Here is a 22,228-nt window from a genome sequence, read left to right on the forward strand (position 1 = left end):
GCATGGCGTGTTTCCACTGGACGCTCTTTTTCTGGTCAGTCAGAACCAGAGAAACACATTTTGCAGTGAGCCTTCTCATTCCCAAATAATTCATTGAAATTTGTTGAACCAAGCTCTAAGATAGTCCAAATAACTTGCCCATCTTTTCAATGGTCCCTCGTCAGTCTTCTAGGCCAAGTGGGTAAATTTTGTTGACATTTTCATTCATTTGGAAGTTGATGGACCTTCAGAAAGAGGTTTGTTATCAACCAACATTTCACCTTTTTTGAAATGAGAAAACCATTGTACACTTGAGTTTTCCCCAAGCCTGTCCTTGTAAGCTGTGTTCAAAATCACCGCAATTTCTGCAGCATTTTTACTGAGCAGGAAATAAAATTTCACAGCTGCATTCTGTTTTCTTAAATCAACCATCACAAAAAAATGAGGTTCAAGTGAAATTGCTTTTATGAAAAAAATTAACTGTGACCAGAGCCTCTGCAGGCAACGCCACTGGTACACTAACTCAGAGCACGTTGCTAGATGCCCGCCTCATGTGGGAAATGTGTACTACAAAAGCTCTGCCCAGGGGCTCTTTTCCCATTTTTTTAGGGAATTACCTCCTCATAAAACAGAGTTTCAAGCTAGTAATAAAATTTTTTTTCTAATGGCAAAATCAAAGCAAAAAAATCAACTCTTTGTTGATACTATTTAATATTAATATCTTCCTGAAACTTATTAAACGTCATTTATTGAAGTTTATTTAAATTTATCAAATTTTCAGTCAGAAGAATAAAGTTTGGATTATTTCAAACACATTTTTCATTAATGATTTCTTAAAACATTTCTTTTATATCTCTTAATTACACTTTAAAGTTAATAAAGATGAACAAAATAAATGAAAAAGAAAACAAACTATCAAATTTGAGTATAGATATATCCTTCCTCCAAAACTTCTAAGCACAATAAACAATTAATTAACTCAATTTTAATGCCATCAAATAACTTTATAGATCTTAAATTATTTATGTAACACAAGATACAATTGAAATAAAGTAGAATTCATTTTAAGTATTTTCCTTATTTTATCTATTTTGCTTTCTTAGATTCTTTAATATGTCTACAGCTTGAGTTAAAAACAAGCCTGGTCATCATAACATTCTAACTCAGAGCTTTCATAGAATAGAGGATAAACTGGTTGGCCGTGTTTCTGAGATACAAATAAGCAAGGGAAGTTGACTGCCTGATCTTTTTTCCAGTAATCATTTTTGCTTAAAGTGCCATTTTCCAGTTAGCAAGCCAGCATTTAGCTCTCTCTGTGCCATCTAGCTAGTTCTACTTAGAATTAGCTAGAATAAACACTCATCACTTTCATATCTGAATCAGCTTAGGCTGAAAAAAGTGGAGAAAGTATTTCTTCCTGTAACATTTCCTTTTTGGGAAACAATATTAAGCAAAGTTTAATTTATGTCACCTGTAGAGGTCTAGAGTCTAAGCATATTACATTTACTGGCATTCCCATCAAAAGTACACAAGACTACATGACCCCAGAACTCCTTCCAAAATTAAGAATTACCTTTATCAAAAGCCAAAGCAGAACTCCAATTTTTAGAAAATTCTGGAGTCATGCAAACCTAGATATTAAAAGCAAACATACCACAGCAAAGAAATCCACAAGTCACAGCCAAGAGAACACGTCAGACTTACTGACTCAATTAAATTTCTGGGAACCCCAAATCATGGGTTCACAAGGACAAGAACGCCGAACCGTGTGGAGTCTCCGGTCGTCCGTGGAAATGTGAAGAAGAGGACTTGCTTCTTTTTCTTTTCTGGTGCCAAGTTTCCTATCCTCCGGAGATACTACCAGAAATACAGATTTAGATTACTATTTTCTGACTAAAACACTTGTTTTAAGGTGCAAAAGAGATCCCATTTCATGTATAATTCAAGGATAATAAACTGAGTCTTAAAAGTCACAAAGACAGTGCAAAGATGCAGAAATATCTTCTGGCTGATGAAACCTATTTGCATAAGTTTTAAATGGTGTCCCCCAAAGTAGAGTCAGCTTAGATCTCATGAATGGAACAAATTTGGGGGGATATTCAGTTGCTGATAGGGCATGGATCAAAATGAGAAGAAACAGTTGCAAACATTCATCAAGAATTTATCCTTGCATGCATAAAGCATGAATCTGGAAAATGAACTAGAATGCATGGAGACTGATATCTTAGACAACAGTGAGCTGAAATGGACTCAAATTGGCCATTTTAAATCTGAGAATATTAGATTAACTATCCCAGGAATGATAAATTGATAAAGTATGGTGACATATTTATTCCTCAACATAAAGAAGATTTGCAGATCCATATAGAGGTACAATACTCTTATAAGAGCATGATATCTTTGGGCTACTACAAAGACCAGTTAATACAATTAATATTTACATGTATACTTCAACCACTAAAGTCAGTGATGGGGAAACTGAAGGAGTCTATAAATTTCTTCAGTCTAAAAATGAACAAATATGAAATCAAAATTCTATGGTAATGACTGGTGTTTGGAATGCAAAATATGGAACAAAAGATGCATCAAGAGTCAGTACAGATTTGACTCCATGGAAACTGGTACCAAATACCAGGCAGGTTATGGTATGTCAAGAAAATCATAAATAAAGGGTTATTAGAAAGATAGGAACTAAAGAAATGACTCAAGTTGACATCAGAAGAAGCTCTGAATCTTTCAATTTGTTCTTCACTGTTGTTGTTGGTAGGGGACACAACAGAACGAAACACTGTTAGGTGCTGTGCTACCCTATAATTTTCCTTAAGTTTAAAACCATTGTTGAAACCAATGTGTCAATCAATCTTCCCAAAGGTCTTCCTCTTTTGAAATGGCCCCTTTAATTTAATAAGCATGATGTCCTTCTCCAGGCATTGGTCTCTCCAGAGAGCATGTCCAAAATAAGTAAAATGAAATATCAATATTCTGAATTCTTCCAAGAGAACTTGTTTGTGTTTTTGGCAGTTTATTATATTTTCAATATTCTTCACCAGCACCATAATTCAAGTGCACTGATTCTTTTTCTGTCTTCTTTATTTAGTGTCCAATTTTCACATGCACAGGAGGCAGTTAATTGTACACATAATGCCTTGGGTTAGGCACACCATAGTCTTTAAAGTAATATCCTTGCTGACAGTACATAAATTTTAAAAGCTGTTGAAAAAGGGAAATTATATAAATATAGGCTGGTTGGGGAGCTAAATAACAATAAGCACAAGAAAGAAGAAAATGTTCTAGAATTGATGGTGGTAATGATTGTGCAATTCTTCTAGATATGCCTGAACTGTTGTTTGAATTTTATGGTATGTGGACCATATGCCAATAAAATTATCTAAGCTAAACAAATGAAGGGATAAAGAGGGAAATAAAAGTAACATCCTTGTTTTCAACACTTTAAAGTGTTCTGTTGTAGAATATATCCTCAGTGCAAAAACCTTCCTTGATTTCTTGACGGTTACTTCTGTGAACATTGATTGTGGATGTAAGCAAGACATAATCCTTGGTGATATCAATCTTTCCTCTATTTATCATGATGTTACCTGTTGGTACAGTTACTAGGATCTAGGTCTCTTTTACATTGAGTTGTAATCTATGTGTAGGTTGCAACCCTTGGCAGTCATCAGCAAGGCTTCAAGTTCTTTAATGCAGACTATATAAAATTAATGGGAAAATATGATGAAGTGAAGATTTGAACAGAACATTTCGAAGGGCATTCCAGGAAGACAAAGTAAATCATTTTAATAAATTTTGCAATGAGATGGTATTTTTGGCCGGATTGACTAGAGAAACAAATCCAGTGACACTCATATGTGCAAGAAAGACTTTTATATAAAGAAGTAAGTACAAAAGTTCCAGCTCAGTTAAATTCAAGTCCATTAGTCCGATGCTAGTCCATAAGGCCCTCTTCAGACTCATGCAGTCATAAAGCAATGATCTAGAATGCAGAAATATCACTGGCCTGTGGGTGCAAAATCTTGTGGATCCAATCTTGTGGTGGTGGACGTATCTTCTGGGCTCTGGCAGCAACCAGGGTGGCCCACCAGCAGGAAGGCGAATGCAGAAAGAGAAAGGGGGGATACCAGGGCCCTCCTTGTGAGAAGGCCATGCCTACAGGCAGGCACCATCAGGCTGTAACCTGATAGGTTGAGTACCACCTGTATACTATTTTAATATCTTCAAGTTGACAAGAAATTATGTAACTAACACAAATGGAGTTAAATAACCAAAATTGAAGGTTTGAAATAAGGATGAAAAGGCAGTAGTTATAAAGAAGACATTGGTGTCTGAAGTGAAACTTGAAATTGCATATCAGGATTTTATAAGGCAACTATATTTTTATTGAAAATTCTTATTTTCAACAACATGTAACAGTTGACTCATAACAAAGAACAGACAACAGTAAGAAGAATATGAAATCCAGGACACTTCATTATGTTCACAAAGAACCTGAACAAGAGGAAACTGAATCCACCAATTGAAGAGTACTTTGAGATAATTTTAAAATCTTAAATTAAATACTTTCCCTGAATCCTTTTAAAATGATAAGAACTTTTGCTGGAAGTGTGTATATGCCAATCTCACATTTAAAAACTCAGAAAATTGGAATAAAAATGTTGCCACCAATCAAAGAATGTAATGAAAGTCACTGATCTGACCATGTAGAATTTGTTGAATGGGTGTATATTTGCTGTACATTTTCTCAATAATAACATCAAAAAATAAATTATATTAAAAAAATCAGTTACAGGGTGCATCTTTGCTGTTAGAATAAAGTTGATATCCTTGAAATAACATTTAATATGTTTCTAGTTTCATTTCTATGCACCTTCATCTCATAGAATCACCCACAAAAATGTCTGTATCACTTACAGTAGTTTTCTTGCCCAAATTCCATATGTCCCTTCTTACTTCCAAATGTATGGATATTTTATTCTATTAATTATTTCATTTTGAAATGGTGAATTACTTTTTTCTCAGCATTCAATTAATAATAGAAGCTGAAATGAATATAGTTTAAAGTAAGTAGAAATCGTAGCTCATGTAAAGAAACCCCAAATCTAAGGTTTTAAAATGTCTAAAACAAGAAAACTTATCATTAGTCTGATTATGAGTACTAAAATATTAAGAAGAAATACTCATGACTAGGAATAATAAAGTATTCAAAATGACAGGTATTTTATAATTGAAATAATTATAAGACAATTCTATGAGTAGATATATGATTAGAAAAGATTAATAAAAGGAGAGAAAGTGGAAATTTACCAAAAATGATTAAAATTGCTCTCAAAATAATTGAGAAACCTCATTTGAACAATTATCATTAAAACAATGGAAATCAATTAAATAATTGTAAATAGAAATTATGAGTTGCTGCAGTGCACTGACAAGGAGCTGCCCGTGGTTCAGTCCAGATTCAGAAAAAGACATGGAACAAAAGTATATCATTACAGATGACAAATGGAATTTGGCTGAAAGCAGAGAATTCCAGAAAGATATTTACTTGTGTTCTATTAATTAACCTATGGCATTCAACTGTGTAGATCATAACAAACTTGGGAAAGCCTTGTGAAGAACAGGAATTTCAGGACAATATATTGTATACCTATAGACCTTGTACCTGGATCAAGAGGCAAACAGATTAACGGCATACTGCATGGTTAAAAATCAGGATAGGTGTGTGTCAGGGTTGGATCCTCTCATGTGTTAGTCCAGGTAGATTAGAGAAACAAATTTATAGACACTCATATGTGTATAAGAAGGAGCTTTATTTAAAAGAGCAAATGCATATTGAGAAAACATCCCAGCCCAGTCCAGATCAAGTCCCTAAATCTTATATTAACCTGTATGTCTGATACCAGTCTACAGATTTCTCTTCCAACTCATGCACCACCTGCAATGAACCTGAATACAAGAAGATCACAGGCCAGTGGGTGGAAAGTTTTGTGGATCCAGTGGTGGTGGAAGCATCTTAGAGCTGGCATGGGTCTCCATGTGGCTTCTCCAGCTCCAGGGCTCTGGCTCCATCAGCTTGGCTTCATTGGTCTTGTCAACATGAAGACCCAGCGGAAAGTGAGTGTATCTGGCATCCAGTGAGCTATTTATCTCCTTCATGTATACAAATGAGCTCATCAAGCTGCTACCTGACAGTCTAAACTGCACCCATTCACTCTTAATAGTCTCAAGTTGACAATTATGTAACTATCACATCTCGCCATACGTATTCAATCTCTAGCTGAAGGACCTCGACAATATGTATTGAAACAGTGCCTGCAACAATAATCTTAAGCATAGTAACAATTGTGAAGATGGCATAAGATCAGACAGTGTCTTCTTTAATGTAGAAGAGCAAGGATATTACTTTGAGGAAGGAAGTTGCCCCTGACCAGAGTCATCATGGTGTTTTCAATTTCCTCATCTGCATGCGATAGCAGCCCTGTTTATGTCTTGTGCTGCTAAATATGATGCAAGCAATTGGAACCCCCGGGCTGTGCCATACGAGAAATACAAGGATGTCCAGTTTTGGTCTAGTTTTGGTCTCAGAAGCCCACAGGGCAGTATTACCCAGTCCTAGAAGGTCCCTCTAGTCTCTAAATCACATGACTGTTGTTAGTAAGCAATAAAATATATGCATATGAAATTTGGACATTGAATAAGGAAGATCAGAGAATCAAGGCATTTCAATTATGATACTGGAGAATAAATATACTGAAACGATGGTGGGCTGTCAGGAGAGCAAGCAGTCTGTCTGTGAAGAAGTGCAATCAGGATGTTCCTGCACAGTAGGGCTGGTGAGACTGTCTTACGTATTGTGGGCACGTTACCCCGGGAGACCAGTGCCTGCAGAAAGACATTTTGCTCAGTGAAGTAGAAGGGCAGTGAAAAAGAGCAAGGCCCTTGACAGGATGGATTAACAGCGATTGCAATGAGCTCAAACATAAACACAATGGTGAGGATGCTGCAGGACCTTGGTCCTGTTGTCTGATTTGAGTCAGATCCAACAGGGTGTCACCTAATGATATCAAATAATTGTCATGATTGGATGCTTATTATTCTCTCTATCATGAGAAACATGTTTAGATGTATACATTTTTGGAGAGTTTTAATTCTTTCTCATGACATATCTGTCTACATAATATAGTTTGAGATATTTTCCATTTTCTTTTTGATTCAGAATATGTATATGATTCTAATATAAAATTGCCTGAAATTTTCATGTTTATTCAATTCAGGAATTGATTTGTGACAAGCCAGCTGTAGACCTGAACATCTTGCACTACCATCTTGTATTAATGAAATCTCAGAAAAAATAAGACTATCTGTTCACTGAAATATTTATAGCCTTGCAAACCCTTTATATGGTCGCTTTGAAGCAGAATCAACACCATCACGGTGGATTTGGCTTTGTTTATTAATAAAAGAAAATATCTTTTCCAAATTAAGCTCCAAATATGTGTGTGTGTTTATTAAGTTTTATCCTCTATACTCAAGGAAAGGCAGAATTGTAAATTTTAGAATTAACGAGTTTTCTTTCACTACATAATTAGATGTTGTCCATAAAGAATAATTATAAAATTATTCAAATGCACCAACAACATTATTTCTTGGACTTCTAATTCCTGCTGTATTTAGAATGGTTAGTTATTTGGATGATGGTGATATTCACCGTTTCAGTGTTAAATTGTATGACTCTTTGTTTGTAATTGCCTCTTAGTAGTATGGTCTTCAATTACATCACCCTCCTAATGTTTATCCCTTCCAAATTTCATGAGAGTTGGCCTGTGTGAACAACAGAGTATCATAGAACTCATGTCATGTCACCTTTAGATTAAGATATAAAAGGCATTTCAGCTTTCATTTTTCCTGGATTCCTGTTTTGCTCTTCTTTAATCATAGCTTCTATATCTTCCAAATACTCAGGAAGCTTTGCTGAGAGATCTATATGTTCTATTCCAGACAAAAAAACTGTAAGGAACTGACGTTTTCATAATAGGTAATACCGATTTATTCTGAAGAATACCACTTAGTTAAATTCGGAATCTCTCCAGAAGCAGTAATATGGCAATCTTTACATTTCACCTTCTGCATATTTTGAGTAATTGTACCTCTAAAATTGCGGGTCATAGATTTTGAATTTTACCATCTTCCTTGGTGTAAATTTGCCCATTCTTTTCAATCACCATAAACCTTCAGAATTCTTTGGGGTTAAACTATTTTTTTCCATAATTATTTACTGGTCGATATTTTCATATTCTAGAAAATTCACACCCCACGTGCTTACTATTAACTTTGTATCAGTGCATAATTCGATTACAGGTGGAGGGAGGAGGATATTTAGCAACACAAAAGCATTTAGCAAGCAGCAGCAGCAGCTCTATACAGGGCTTCTAAGATAGACTGCAATGTGCCCTTCAATGTCAAAAATTCATTTGTTGGTATGTTTTTTCTCTCAGAGACCTTTGATCTGAATCCCATTTCCCATCTTGCAACTTCAATATATATAATGTTGATTCATTATTTTCTGACATTTTGTCTCCAAGTGAGCAGGTGGAACTCTAAAATGGCATAAAAAAGCAATTTCTAATGGTGTTTCCCACATCTAAGAAGCAATCTATTTTTCAATAGTTCATTTGAATGTAGAATCTCAGGTTTCAGCATCTAAATAGAAGATTTCATAAAAATGTGGACACCTCTCATTTTTTTCTTTTTCTTTGTATCTTTGTATTCAAAAATTTTGATGATTTTTAATAGTTGCTTTAAGATGGAATGTATGTAAATTTTTACTATCAGATTTAGCAGTTATTGACATTCATATGTTGCCTACACAAAATTTAGGAAACCATTGTTACTATTCTTAAGTCTGTTAATTGCTTTATAGTAAACACTACAGTACTTAATTCATAACTTAGTCTAGATTTCACTACTCAGAGCGAATATGAAATGTAAAACCAATGGCATTTGATTTAATATCAAAATGACAATGATAGTTGTCATCCCATATAGTTTACAGAAACATACTTTAAACTTGAAAATAAGGCAAGCATGACATTCACTTTCTGTGTTGAGCTTCAACAGGTCTACATAACGCTCTTGTGACTTCTAGAAATGTGAATCCAGTGTTAATTTACATTCTTCTTTTTAGGGCTGAGAATCTGAAAGTACAGGCTAGCTTCTGAAAATGTCTCTGAGAGTAACATAGATTATTTTTCTAATGGAAAACAAACTCAAACGTTATTTTTATCATTTAATTGCCTTATTGGAACATTCACTATTTTATAAAGGACATACTTATTTCAGTACCACATTGCAGTTTCATCCAGTCCCTCCCACGTCACCAACCTTTAAGGAGTATTCTGGCTGTACTTCTTCCAAGACAGGTTTGCTTGTTCTCTTGCAAAACTCTTTCACAAGACATAATTCAAATTCATGATTTTTAAAAATTTACCAGTTTTCTTTGTTTTTATATATTTTATCATTTTATTTTTTACAGCTTTAATGGCATATAATTAAAATCTACAATTCAATAATTAAACCACATTAATAAGAATTGTACAATCATAACATTGCAGATAGATTTGTGTGTTTGTGTTTTTTTGCCACATGAAGTTTAACTGATTTAAATCTTAAATAAAGTTTCTTTACTAAAAGATTAGGTAATATAAGCAATTTAAAGTATAAGGGAATATATGCATGCGTTATATACAAAAAGAACACCATTTTAAGAGATTTGAGAATCCATGAATTTTGGGGAGTGTTCTAGAACAAAAGCCCAATGAATATCAAGGCATAATTTTACCTCTATCTAGTCTTTGTTTGTGTGTTTGTTTTAATCATTTTATTAGGGACTCTTCTCACAATCCGTACATACATGTATTGTGTAAAGCACATCTGTACATTCTTTGCCCTCATCATTCTCAAAACATTTGCTCTCCACTTAAACCCTTGGCATCAGGTCCTCATTTTTCCCCTCCCTCCCTGCTTCCCCTCCCTCCTGAGCCCTTGATAATTTACAAATTATTATTTTGTCATATCTTGCCCTGTCCGACGTCTCCCTTCACCCCCTTTTCTGTTGTCAGTCCCCCAGGGAGGAGGTCACATATAGATCCTTGAAACCGGGTCCCCCTTTCCAACCCACTCTCCCTCTACCCTACCAGTATCACCACTCAAACTCCTGGTCCTGAAGGGATCATCCGCCCTGGATTCCCTGTGTTTCCAGTTCCTATCTGTACCAGTGTCCATCCTCTAGTCTAGCCAGACTTGCAAGGTAGAATTGGGATCATGCTAGTGGGGGTGGGGGGTGGAGGAAGCATGTAGGAACTAGAGGAAAGTTGTATTTTTGATCAGTGCTACATCGCACCTTGACTGGCTCATCTCCTCCCCTAGACCCCTCTGCAAGGGATTATCCAGGGCCGACAAATGGGCTTTGGGTCTCCACTCTGCACTTCTCCCTTCATTCACTATGGTAATAGTCTTTTTTACTTCAAAATACTCTTAAACCCATAGTATATGTCAATTGAATAATGACATCTAGAGATCCACTTGTTTTAATATATTTGTGGATCATATTTTCTTTATACATGAGAAATCTTGTTCGGTGAGTGATATGAAGTAGAAAACACCGAACAATGGTCTCCTTTCTAATATCCTTTTTAATAATCATATCGTATATTTCTCAGTCAATAAATAAACTAATATATAAATCAAACGGGCTTTAACTGTTATCTGTGAATTCAGAGAATTAGTACCAGAATTCTAGTTTTCTGACTGTACACTAGTGGTCCCTTGTGTCTGTTAAACATATGTAGAATATGCATGTAAGATAAAATCCAAGCTTTCTTTTTGTGATCAAATGACTAAGAATTGAAATTTGATGCCTGTTGAAAGATCTGTTATCCCATTATATACATCCATTGGAGAATACATTCACTCTCTTGGTCCTGACATTGGGACTAAGAGCCTCAGTGCCCTGGCTACGTTTTAACAAATTGTTAGAGTATATGTCTTGCAGTGTCTCCAGCTCCAGATTTCAAGCTTCTACCAGGTTGTTGGGTTTTTTTTTGTGGGGGTGGGGATTGACTTTTTTTTCCCAAAACACTAACAAAGTATAAGGCCGTCTAATTTGAACATATTACAGCAATGATTTCTCCATGTTGCAGGTGCTCCCACACATGCTGCTGACTTTCCAATTTCATGCGTACAGTGCAGGTTCACAGTAATGTCTACGGCCAAAGAATACGTGTGTTCGACAGCTAAGTCAGATAGAAGGAGAAAAGCGGTTGGAAAAGCTTTCCTAGATGACGTCGAAATACGCTTCCTCCTTGTCAACATGTAACAGGTGTATCATATTACTTTTGTTACTATTCCCCACCCCACCCCATCCAGAACAATCCAAGGGTTATCCTAGGCAGAGGACACAACTTTTTAAAACAATACTGCCAAGATTTGTTTTTAATATCGGATATTTGTTTCATTTTAATCAAATTTGAGTTCCATTTTTTGTTAAAGTTTTTTGATACTTATACACTGTGAAATAGCAACTATTTAGAATTTTAAAATGCTCAACTCCCATAAAGTCCATTGGTTTAAAAAGGAAAATCTTAAGGCTTTTGTGCTACAAAGTAATAGAATACCATTCTAGCTAATTCTTTATGGGTATTGGTTGAGTAATTTTTGAGTTATTGAAATAGGAATTCTGGTGATGCAGTGGTTAAAGAACCCAACCCTTAACAGAAGGCCAAATTACCAAAGTCCACAGTCTGCTGTATATGTCTCCTAGGATCAGAATGGGCTCAATGGCAATGGGTTTGGTTTCAATGGAAAATATTAACTCCCCATAAAATCCCCTGAATTTTTTGTGTTATGTGTGTACAATTCACTGTTTTTGTTTTTTGTAATGTATGAAGTTGTGCTGTGATTACTGAAATCTAATTTTAAAACATTGTCTCTATGCCCCAAAATCTCCATAAACTCCCCAACTGTCAATTTTAGTTTGCGGCCCAGATTGCAAGCTACCTTTGATCTGTTTTCTGTCTCCATTAGTTTGCCCTTCCCAGATAGGTTATATAAAGGATTTGTGTTTTGTTTTCCTTTTAAAAAATATCTGGCTTCTTTAATTAGTCACTTCTTTATTTTAGTTTCATCAGTGGTGAATGATATGTCACATTTTATGACTTTATGTTGCGTGTTAAGGGATAATTTCCTTCAGGGTACAAACGTAACATTTCACTAATCTTAAGAGAAAATCAAGAAAAAAACCTCTTCTCTTGACATCATATGTTTTCCAACTACAGTCCTTTTCATACAAAACTCCCCAAAGAGCTGTCTAAATGACTGCCTTCACTTTTTCTTTCTCCTTTCTCTTGAGACCCTTTCAATTAGGCCTTGGCCCCATCATCTCTTCAAGAAACCACTGCTTTTAGGGTTTACCATGACATTACTATTGCTAAATCTATGAGTTCAATCTCCTTTAAAATGTTATATGTACAGTCTGTCGTTAGTGTATCAGCTGGGTACCATCCTGTTTAAATGTAAGTTAGATAACTTCACTCTATATTCAAGTATCACAATTCATTTATATTTTTCTTATAACAAAGTCAAAACTATCATGATCATCAACGTTTTTACATAGTGTAGCTGCATATGATCTTTATTTCAAGTTGCCCTCTCCTCTTGGGCAGCTTAAGCATTCATGAAATCCACACTGGACCCGTTGATGTTTATTGGAGATGAGGATGTTTCTAACTATATATTTGCTATTTTTCTACTTATAAAAATTCATAAAATATTATTATTAATTGGTCATCAGTTCTTATCATTGAAGATTTTTGAGTGCATATTTAAACTAGCCAACCATCACAACCTTTATTTTTCTCCTTAGACCATATGGTTATATGACAGTTTTTTTACATGTTATACATTTTTGTGACCTGGCCTACCATTAAAAATTATACTCGATACTTGCACACATTACTATGTGCTTCATAAATATATAATGTTGCAACAATTAAAAATAGTATTAGTTCCAGCTTTCAATTTAATTACATTTCTTGCATTTAGCATTAAGGTAAACCTGTTTTTCTTTTTATAAAAAATGGAAACTATATAACTGATGATAAGACTTTAAACTTAAATTTATGACTGAATTTCTTTGTCTTAAAACTATAAAACAGATAGAAAAGTGTGACGCTAACAGCAGCATCTGGGCAATGGCTTACTAGAAAAATCTGCAAACAGAATACTGATCTATACTAAAATGACCCATCTAATGAACTATCAACCATAGGGAAAAAAACCCCAGAAACCTGTGCTACAGTTAATTAACCTTCTTAACATGCAAACAAAACCAATCCCAAGCTAACCAAGTATATCACTGTTGAACTGAACAGATTGCTCATTTCTCATGACAATTTTCTACTAATAGCTGACCAGAGATTAATTATTTTTCATGATCTTTAAACCAGTACATTGAGTAAATTAGGAAAGACATCATGATTGATGTAATTTGATGTCCATATACACTGGCTATTATGAGTAGAATCAAACTGACAATGTGTAGCAGCAGCAGCAGCAGCAGGGAATTTAAATGGATAGAAGATCAAATAAAGCAGAATTCGCGGCTGTGGGCTTCCTTTTTAGAGCTTTCTAGCTTATTTTCTCTTTCTCTGTATTACTTCAAGGGCTTAAAAGTGTCTCAGGAAGCTTCAAGCAAATATAAGTTGCCAATTGTATAGTTCTGATACTCCTATCTCTTTGTTAAAATTTGTATTACCATACCAAATGCTTGTCTTTAAATTTGTCCTACTATTATGGCTTGAATGTCATTGTCATACCAAAAGCTATGTTACTGGTATTTCAAATACCAAGAGAGTTACCAAAGAGGGGAGCAGGTTTCAGTGGGACTTGCAGACAAAAAGCAAACTCCAAAAAAGGTGTAGTCTGTCTGTCTTTGCATGAATCACCCCTAAAAACGCATGTATAGCAGAAAAACAGTGTCAGATATACTGAAAACCTTTCTAAAATAAAAAAGATATGTGGCAGGGATGAAGCCTTTCACTATACCTATTCCATATGTATCCTGAGAAGATAGCAAGAAATACTGGACAATATGAAAAAGAATGTGGGATTACATTTGGAGGAAACTTTGTTAATTAAATATGATAAGCAAATGAGAAAAAATGTTTGCTGAAAGTGAGGAAGACTTGAGGAATTTGCTGGTAAAGAGCAAGGGTCACAGCTTTCAGTATGAATTACAACTTAGTATAAAGAGAAGCAAAGTTCATACAGTTGGGCTAATAGATAACATCATGATAAATTGGGAAGATATTGAAGTTGTCAAGGATTTGGTACTGCTTGTATCCACAAACAATATTCAGGGAAGGAGTAGACAAGAGATTGAATGACACATTGCATTGGATAAATCTGTTACACAGACCTCTTTAACTTGTTTAAAAGCAGGCACGTTACTTTGAGGACTAAGATGCTCCTGACCCAAGCCATGGTATTCTCAATGGCCTCATATGAATGTGACAGTTGGACACTGACAAGGAAGAAGATAGAATAATTTGAATTCTTGTTCTGGTGAACAATACTGGAAAATACTGTGGATCACTGAAAGAAAAATCAACTCTCTCTTGGAATAAGTAAAGCAAGCATGCTCTACATAGGGAGGATGACAAGCTTGTGTCTCATGTACTCTGGACATGTTATCAGGAGAGGCCATTCCCCGGAGGATATAATGCTTGCTAAATTGTATCACTAGCAAACACAGAGGGAGGTCTTCAAGGAGATGGAACGACACAGTGACTGAAACAATGGGTTCCACAATAATAAGAAATGTGCTGATGGAGCATAACCAGGAAATGTTTTATTCTTCTGCGCACAAGGTAATTATGAATAAGAATAACATTAATTATCTTTATCACGCAGAATTCCCTTCTCCTTTTCACATACCTGCCTATTGATCCATGTACAAATTGTGCAGGAGCACAATGACGTGATCTGGAATTCCTGTTCTCCTTAAAATTATCTAGGTTGTTATTGTCCACACAGTTGTACACCTTTGCATACTCAATGAAACACAAATAGATATCTTTCTGTTATTCTCTGCTTTGAGCTAAGATCCGTCTGACATCAGCAATGATAGACCTCTTTTCGTGTCTTCTTAATCCTGACTGGGCTTCTGGCAGTTCCTGGTGAATGCTGCAGAACCACTGTTGCCATTCTTCAGCATAGTTATATTTATATGTGATATCAATGATACTGTTTTATAATTTTAACATGATCTTGGGTCACCTTTCTTTGAATGGGTAGAAATATAGATCTCTTCCAGTTGGTCAAGCAACTGGCTTTCAAATTCCATGGCACAGATTAATGAGTGTTCCCAGGTCTTCCTCAGCTTGACGAAACATTTCAAGTGGTGTTTCATCAATTCCTTGAGCCTTGTTTTTGGCTGATGTATTCAGTGCGGTTTGAATTTCTTCTTCAGCACCACTGGTTCTTATTCATATACGACCTTATGAAATATTTGAATGCTAACTAGTTCTTTTTGGCACAGGTACTCTGTATATATTTTCCATCATCTCTGATGCTTCCCACATTGTTCCATATTTTGTCGATAGAATCTTATTTCTTCTCAAGCTTCCCTTTGAAATTTCCTGTTAAACCTTTTTATTTTATCCTGTTTTCCATATGCTTATCAACTCTATGATTAAAAGCAAGTTTCAGTGTTTCTTCGGACATTCATGTTGATTTTTAACCTCTTTCATAATTGACTTTGCTTTTCTTCATACATGATACTCTTGATGTCTTCCTGAAGTTCATCAGGTAATATGTTATTAGTGTTCATGGCAGCAAATATGTTCCTGTGATATACTAGAAAATTGCCCTCAAAAGGTAGCATACACTCAAGGTTGTATTTTTGATCTTTTGAATTTGATTCAACCTCAACCTGAACTTCCATATAAACAATACATGGTCTGTCCCACAGTGAGTACCTGGTCTGCTTGCTGTTTTTGAGCTTTACCATCTTCTCTTCCCACAGTTGTAATTAATTTGATTTCTGGAATTGTCATTAGTTTGATTTTATTCCATTTGCAGAAGTCTATATTTATGTTGCCCTTTTGTTCTGTTGAAAAATTGTATTTCAATGAATAAGTCCGTGGTCTTGCTAAACTCAGTCATGCAATCTCCAACTTTGTTTTTATTTCTAAGACCACATTTTCTGAATACTGTTCATACTTCTTCATTTCCGATTGTTGCATTGCAATGTCACAAAGTTATCAAGACATTTGGAGTGTGTGTTTGATCACTTTTATACTACAGGGATTGGTAGAATTCTTAAACTTCTTCATAAGTAGGTTTTCTTGGTGCATAAATATGAAAATAATTTTATTGATTATATTTCCTTGAATGTGGATATGTTTATTTCTATCAGATACAGTATTGACCGTCAAATTATCTTTTGAAATGTGCTTTTTGAAGAGGAATGTAATGTCTATCTTTGATTTCTAATATTGATCTTTTTCATCACTTCTCATACATGTAGTCAGTCGTGCTTCTACGTGGTCAGTACCATGTGTAGAGCCACCATTTATGTTATTGAAAGTAGTATTTGCAATGAAGAAGTCATTGGATTTGGGAAATTCTATCTTAAAATTTTCTGCTTTCTTTCTACCATCAAGGCCATATTTACCAACTACTTTCTTTTTTTTGGTTTCTGGTTTTCATATTCCAGTCACCAATAATTATCATGCACCTTGATTCTTATGTTCAATATGTTTGACCAATTTCATACTGAAGCGTTTGTAGAATCATTCAATTTTTTTTATCACCACCTTTAATGATTAGTGTATGAATTTGAATATGAGTTGGATTTCCTTATAGGAGTATATATATCATTCTATCACAGATTAACATTGCACACCACAATAAATATTGATATGTTCATTATGATGGTAAATGTGATATCATTCCTCTTGAATTTGACATTCCTGGCATAGTAAACCATATTATTATCTGATTTAAAATGGCCAATATCATCCAGTTCAGCTCACTTTCTTTATGGGTTTATTTTCATTTTTAACAACTTCCAATTTAAAACAATATTATATTTCATTGTGTAAGTCTGAGCAGGCTACAGAAACAAATTCATAGAGATTCATATGTATAAGAAAGAGCTTTATATACAAGAGCAACTTTATATACATTAAGAAAACATCCCAGCCCAATTCAGATCAAAACCATAAATCCAATATTAGCCCACATCTTTATTACCACTCCATAAAGACCTCTTCAGACTCATGAAACACATGCAATGATGACGAATGTAGGAACATCACAGGCCAGTGGGTGGGAAGTCTTATAGATTAGTGGAATTGTAAGCATCTCAGTGCTGACAGATGTGTCCACATGTCTTCTCTGGCTTCAGAGGTCTGGCTCTATCAGCTGCTCTCCATGGGTCTTCACCACAGGTATGTCTCTCAGGGTGTGAGCAGAGAGAAAGAGTGTCTCTCACCTCCAAAAAGGAATTACAGGAGTTCCTAGAATCCTCAGGAGGAGGCTATGCCCACACAGAGACCTCATTGGCTTTATCCTTATTGACAGGTGAGATTCCACTCCTACACTCTCAATCTTCAAATTGACATCAGATTGCATGACTACCACAGGCCACCCTTTGTCAATTTGACACTTTCCCATAACTCTTTAGCCTTATATAATTTTCAAACAAAAAATAATAAAATCATATCTGTACCTAACAGGATGATAAAACTAATATGATACAATTCAAAAAACGTGCCACCTAATTTAAATATAACATTCTATAAGTGAAAAAAACAAAATTGACAGATGATGAAACTACCACATTTATACTTCTCAATTTCCAATTTGTAATGGATGTTTGCTGTTGCCTCTTCTCATTTTGTGTAATGCCCCATGGGAAAATGAAAGGTAGGTCCTGGCATATTTATCTTACCTGATACTGTTTTGCTTCTATTCATAAGGTCTTCCGTGACACAGTCTCAGAAGTGAGCAATCATTTACTTTTCTGTTCTTAGTCAGGACGTTCTGTTGGAACCTTTCATCTTGACTGACTCTGCTGGTATTTGAAATACCCACGATATAGCTTCAGGATCAGAACAACACGCAATTCCTGGGAATAATACAGGTTGATAGAAGAAGGATAGGAAGAAGAATTCATACCTTTTAATTATGGTATTGTCAAAGGATATTGAATATAAGATGGATAACTACTGCCCCACCAAAAATAATTTAAGAAAAGGACTTATTCTTTAGAAAATATTTGCTGTTCACAAAAGAGGTTAGAATTAGTTGGCAACTAATTAATTTGTGGATAAAATGGGCTTAAATTAAAATGCAGCCCTCTCAGTAGATCATTACTAAAGCCTGGATTTTACACTCTCTGGCACCCACAACTATTCTAAAAGGTTATATCTTTATTACTGATCCATTTTTATGTCTGCATCCATAAAGTTTGATTTAATGTGTGCAGACACTTCTGTGCATTGATGTAATCTTTCCAAGACTGCAAATCATGTTTTTGCTTTCTTCCCTGTATGAAAAATAATCATTTCAGGATCATTAAAAGCTCTTTTGGCAAAAAGCCAGATTCTATTCCAGGTTTCTATTTTATACTGCCAAATAGATATTTGAGTGTTCATACTTTACACAATTTATTTTCTGATTTTTTTGGAAAAAATTCCAAATTTTCTGTTCGTATAAGAGTTTAATCTTGTCTTCTAATTTGTGTGATATATTTATATTTTAAGACATAGTAACATTAACAGCACATTTAATTCTCATTTATTGAAACATCTGAGGTCATGGTAGAATTTAGAAAAAAATTTTGCAGTCTCCCCACCCCTCCTGTAACACTCGACTGTGGACCCTTCCTGGCTAGACAGCTCACCTGCCCACCATGGCAGACAAAGAATAAACCACTTTGTCATTTCCAGTGAGCATCCCTCACTATGATGTTCAATTTGATGCCTCACACTACAACAGCAAAGAAGGAGAATTTGGATATTCTGGCTCATCAGTGGGGGCAGGGGGAATGAAATAGAAATCAAGATTAACTGTGAAGAAGAACTAAATCAGTTTATTATATACCCCAGGACGTTGCATCATTGCCACCAAGACTCCACCCAACGATGTTCTTATTTTTGACTATACAAAACAATCTTCTAAGCCAGTCCCACCTGGAGAGTATAACCCAGGTTCACCTTCTCGGATATCAGAAGGAATGCTATGGGATTCTGTGGGACCCAAATCACAATGGGCACTTGCATAGAGCTTCGCATGATCATAGTGTCTGCCCGTGGAACATCAACACTACTGCCAAGCAAGGAAAAGTGGTGAATGCGAAGACCATTGCTACTGGACACACTGCAGCAGTTGAAGATGATTCCTGGCATCTGTTTCATGAGTCTCAGTTTGGGTCATTGCTGATGATCAGAAGCTTCTGATCTAGAAAGTCATTCCATCAATGTTTCCAAACTAAGACCATCAGTTGATGCTCACACTGCTGAGGTGATCTTCTTTCCTTTCATTGCTTTCACGGGATCAGCAGACAAGACGATTGCTCTGCAGCATCTGAGAAATCTGAAACACTTGCTCCATTCCTTTGAATTGTATAAATATGAACTTTTCCAAGTTCAGTGGTTGCCTCACAATGAAACTATTTTCAGCATCCAGTGGTACTTATCATAGACTGAGTGGACAGTTGGAGAGGAACAATCCCCAAAATGTGCAGAAGATGAACTGCAAGACTTAGTTTATTCATGGTGACGACGATGGCAAGATACCTGCTTTCACCTGGAATCCCAGTGAAGCTTGGGCGATTTGCTCTGTATCAGAAGATACTATCATGCAAATGTGGGAGGTGGTAGAGAACATTGTTAATGTGTAAGACCCTGCGTTAAGTGAGGATCCAGAAAGACAAGAATCTTAAACATATTTGTACTTGTGATCTTAGAGTCCCCTGTTTCCTTTCAACACAGAGACCTGTTTTAACACTAGTTTTGAGCTAGGACTAAGTTTGCTACCCCTCTATAGGAAGCAACAGCAGTACTCCTAGCTCAGATAGTGGGTGTTTTCTGGATGTTGACTGCGAGACTCGATTTGGCAAAGGAAAAGTTATATTAAATTTTCTTCAAGAATTTTCAAGAAATAAGCCCAGTTCTGAAGTAACCACAGATAGGGGAATATAGGTATATGATTATTTTTCTTTGTGTTTCATAATCTCAGTTTTTTCCAACTCATGTAAATAAAAGCTAGAGAGAATAAGGAAGAGAGCTAAGTGTAGTAGGTCTGATTAATGAAGTATAATACTACGAGATGTCATTTTTATTCAGATGCAGGTGAGATTCAAGTTATGTAGATTTCTACTCAAAAATCTTCACCCTGACTTGCCTTGATGCACATTTTCTCATGTAGACTCGTCTCTCTCTTCACTTAAGTCAAAACTTTATTCTCTATGTTACTCTTTTCCTATATATTTTTACTTGTTAGTGCATTTCTTTAAAAATTGCATATAATTTCTTTCCTTTCTCTGAAATAATTGGATGTGTATTTTTGTAACTTGGGACCAACCTGTAAAGATAGATGTTTAGATCTGATAGTCCAACTGCAGGGAGATGGTTCAGTTACATTGAGAAGAGTGAATCAATAGATGATATTTGTTTCTAAAATTAGATTTATGCTGGAAAAGATTTTTTTTTTTTTGGAACTTGGTCTTTGACCACGATTTCGGTGCCATCTCCCCTTTGGTTGGCCTTTTCCCTGGCTTGCCTGTTACTTCCTGTGAGGAACTGTGAGTACTTAAAATGAAACGATTGTTCCTCTAGAGAAAAAAATACTTCTAAGTCAGTGCTATTTTCTCTTCAGAGTTGATCGGCTTAAAGCACTGCAGTGGCCTCGTGAGGTCGTTAGGTGTGTGCAGTCTGTTATGACTCAGAGCAATCCTATTGAAACACCATGAAATCTCCTGTGGCCCTGCTTCGTGCTCACGATCAGGGCGATACCGAGCCTACTGTTGTCATCACTATGACAGGCCGTCTCTGTGGATTTTCCCATTTGTTCCCTCATCTGTCTAGTGACATAATATGCTTTTGTGACTAATAGGAATTTTCTAAAGAATAAGTCCTTTTCTTAACTTATTATTTTGGTAATGCAGTGGTTAATGTGCTTGACTGCTAATCAAAGATTTTTGGTTCAAAACCACCAGCTCTGTTGAAGAAAGACATGGCAGGCTACTTTGATATATAACAGCCTAAGAAACCCTCTTGCGTAGTTCCTCCTTGCCCTATATTGATCCTATGAGTAGAAATCAGCCTGGAGGAAAAGGGATTTTGCTTGTTCATTCATTTTGTTGTTGTTTCATGTCTTAGAAAACAATTAAATAGAATCAATTTGCTTAAATATGCTTTAAAATAAGATATTCCTGTCATTAATGAACAACCTAAGGACACTTTTAGAAATGACTTAAATGATAAAATAAGACTATTTCTCTGGTATATATGAATGATTTTATGGTATTGAATTAAAGATAGACTGTGAAACATTTAAAATATGTCCATTTTCTAGATAGTAGGATGTCACATCACTGCAATATAGACACTGATCCTATATCATAATTTAATATCACTATTACTCATTGTTGATGTTTGTCTCTAGAAGTACCAATATATTTGAAAGCCATTGAAAATGCAATTGTTTACATCAGGCTCACTTTAATCCTCAGAGTGACATCTTTGCTTTTTAATACATATAAAATGCAATTTGAAAAACACTTAAATGTGTTCTTGATGCTCTTGTTGTTGTTGTTAGGTGCCATTGAGTTGACTCCAACCCCACATGATCCTATGCATCACAGAGCAAAGCAGAGCGTGGTCATCCTCACAACTGTTTCTATGACTCTGCTCGTTGATGCAGCCATTGTGTCAGTCCATCTTTTAGAGGTCCTTCTTTTTCCACTATCCTTCTGCTTTTTCAAACATGATGTCCTTCTCCACGGACTGGTCTCTTTGGACTATGTGTCCAAAGTAAGCAAGATTAAGTCTTGCCATCCTTGCCTCTTAGGAGCACTCTGGCCATACTTCTGATATAGATTTGTTTGATTTTTGATATATCCATGGTACTTTCTATATTCTTTTCCAGTATCACAATTCAAATGCATCAA

General features: G+C 35.5%; 1 pseudogene; it reads left to right on the plus strand.

The window, feature by feature from the left end:
• Nucleotides 1-17,957: 17,957 nt before the first annotated feature.
• On the plus strand, nt 17,958-19,957 carry LOC142442470 (histone-binding protein RBBP4 pseudogene; annotated as a pseudogene).
• Nucleotides 19,958-22,228: the final 2,271 nt, after the last annotated feature.

Source organism: Tenrec ecaudatus, chromosome 3 (assembly GCF_050624435.1).
Source record: "Tenrec ecaudatus isolate mTenEca1 chromosome 3, mTenEca1.hap1, whole genome shotgun sequence".
In the NCBI taxonomy this organism is placed as follows: Eukaryota; Metazoa; Chordata; class Mammalia; order Afrosoricida; family Tenrecidae; genus Tenrec; species Tenrec ecaudatus.